This window comes from Triticum aestivum, chromosome 5B, assembly GCF_018294505.1.
Source record: "Triticum aestivum cultivar Chinese Spring chromosome 5B, IWGSC CS RefSeq v2.1, whole genome shotgun sequence".
Classification (NCBI taxonomy): domain Eukaryota; kingdom Viridiplantae; phylum Streptophyta; class Magnoliopsida; order Poales; family Poaceae; genus Triticum; species Triticum aestivum.
The window spans coordinates 81006315-81009468 of NC_057807.1; positions in this window are offsets into that span (position 1 = coordinate 81006315).

The window sequence follows — 3154 nt, forward strand, 5'->3', positions numbered from 1 at the left end:
TGGAAGCTTTGGCCAGTACCACTATAGCGTGTTCTACTGAGCTTATTTGCCAAAAATTGCCATGACATCTGTACCGCCAAAAGCAAAAACTACATATTGAAATTGACCATGGCAACAATGGGTTTAAAATTGCCATGACATTTTTACCGCTATAAGATGACTGAACCAAAATGATCTTCTTGCAAAAAGATGTCAAATATATGAATTTGCCATATCAATTATTGTTGTTTCCCAAACAAAAAACATGGCAAATTTGCAATGGGGGTGCATATCAACTTCCCATCACTGCAAAACAATTTTTCCATCATTTTTAGGGGGGAGGGGGGGTCACATTTTTATCTCCAACTTGCCATGTGCGCTCTAGAACAAACCACAGAATGGCAGCCTACAAAAAAATGTTGCAGCAATGTGCAATGGCAGGACACAAAAACACTAGCGAACTTGTATCCTGCAGTTGATACATCGTAGATGAACTGGAGGTGTCACAGATGCAGGGTCGAAGAAAAAAATTGCCATGTGAAAATGAACTGTCTAAATTTAATTGCAAATTGAAATTTCAACTCACTAAATTACCATCTTCCACACAAAATTTGCCATGTCGAAATGCATACTCGTACCACTGGTGTCGATGCTGCCAATCGCTCTGTCCAGAAAGACACGTTTCAGACATGCTCTGCTTGAGATGCTCAGATGTGGGCAAAATTTGAGACCAAGTTGTTGTAACGTACCACACATGTTGAGGACGAGGTTCGTTCGTCGTCGTCGTCAATCCACCGGGTGATCTTCTCGCGAAGGGTGCCGTCGAGCACGTCGTGTACTGGTCCATCCACCGGTAGATGGGCGTCTCTGGCACGTTGCCCATGACCATCGTCCTCGGCCGCGCCAAGAAGAGCCGCACCTGCAACACTGAGATGAGCATAGCCACCACCATCCCCGTATCGATGCTGCCGAAGACGGCGCCGAGGTAGAAGTCCACCTTGTCGACAAGCCAGAGGAAATCGCGGCGCCGTGGTAGGCCCCTGCGCAGGCAACGTGCCGAAGCCGTTGTAGGGCCCCGCTGCGGCGTTGAATAGCTCCACTGGAGGGTCGGGCGCCGCCGCCGCCGCTCCCTGCTAGCAGCACCTCTGCTGCCTCCCAGGTCGCCGCCGGCGTCGCTCCCCGCGTGCAGTGCAGGCAGCTTGCCGGTGCCATGGTAGGCCCTGCTGCGGCATTGGACAGCTCCGCTGGTGTGGCAGCCGCCGCCACCGCCACTTCCTGCGAGCAGCACCTCCGCCGCCTCCCAGGTCTCCGCCGCCGTCGCTCCCCTCGAGCGCCTCCCCGAAATCTAAGCCACCGACGGGGCGCCGCGAGGCCTCACCGGTGAGCGGCGGCAAGGCGCGGCTGCTCCAGCTCGACTCTCTCTCTCTCTCTCTCTCAGTGAAGACGATGGGGATGGGGAAAAGAAGCCCAGAAGGAAAAAGTGACGGTGGAGAGGATAAGGCGTTCGTTCGGGCCGAGGAGTTCCTGGAACGAACGAACGAGAAACATGACGTGTCAAGCACATGCTTCAAGATCCACGCCAATTGATCTAACGGTACAGAACACGTTCGGATCGAAACACAAAGCGCAGTGCGTTCAGAAGTTATCAATTCCGCAAATTTCAGATGATTAGCCCTTCAAATGAGTTTACGGGAAACAGAATTGGCAAAAACTCCGTACCCAATCCAAACAACCCCTAATCCTAACCGTATATCGATACTACTCATCTAGCTAGCCTTGTATATACTCCCTCCGTCCCAAAATTCTTGTAGGGTACAAGAATTTTGGGACGGAGGGAGTATATAGAGACTCAATCTACCTCGAGATTTTTGCTTACCTCCAATATCAAACTTCACCGGCGTTGCCAATCCAACAAAGCTACCAATGCATAACGCGGAGGGAGAGAGGAGAGCCGGCCGTGACAAGGTAAGATTCGTGGGCACCCTCATCCTGGTGCACCACAGAATCCACTCCTGCTCGATCTCCGCCCATCCGGGCAAGCATGGCTTGTTGCAGGGTCTCCTCACGCTGCACGCCAAGCGCCAGTCGTCGGGCGTTACCACCAGAAGATTCCGACCGTGCGTGTCGTCATCGCAGCGGGGGACGCGGAGCAGGGGGCGCCGCGTGGTGGATGCCGCCGCCCAGACTGCGCGCGCGTCTGCGAGAGCGCTGCCCCCCGGATATCGCCGGAAAGCAAGGAGTGATGGGGGCAGGTGTGGGAGGCTCGCGAAGGCGCAGCCAGGCTGCAGGAATGGTTAAGTGGCGGGGGGGAGTTGGGCTGGGATGGGTGCCTCGCGCCGTCGCACGATGTGTGCGGATGCGCCCATGACGCGTGGGCGGCTGCATAGGGGAGCTGGGTGGGTGGCTAGCTAAAGGGAAAAGGGGTGAGCGGTGAGGACAAAGTGAGACTGAGTCACAACTGTACAATTGTTTTCTTGGCAAGGCTCTATATTATATAATATATTGTAGAACCGAGATATTTAGGCAGTCTGTCAGTGCTATCAAACTTCTTAGATGTTTGTCTTTTTAATCTTTTATTTTGCATGTTACATATGAATTATTATACTATTACTGGGGAAATATGGCAGTACTATATTTAATTCATACTATGGCAGTACTGTATTTAATTCATATATTTGTATATATATTTCACTTCGTAGAATGTGTCACTGATAGATATGGATATTGTTAACCATGAAAATGAACCTATCAACAAGAGCAATGTGCAGATAGAAATAGCAAATTCGCGTCATAACAAACCAAGAAGAGCAAATATTACACCACAAGGTATACTTTCACTGTGATTATCAACCTTACCATTTCATGGTCTTACTTTCACAGTGATTATCAAGTGTACTGTTATGTCGACCTAAATATTTTTTTATCTTGGCAATAGGAATTCTGGAAACTTCAAACTACACAGTGATTATCAAGTGTACTGTTATGTCGACCTAAATATTTTTTTATCTTGGCAATAGGAATTCTGGAAACTTCAAACTACACAGTGATTATCAAGTGTACTGTTATGTCGACTTAAATATTTTTTTATCTTGGCAATAGGAATTCCGGAAACTTCAAACTACACCACCCTTGCATTCAATCCGGATCATACTGCAGCACGCACACTTGATGGTGA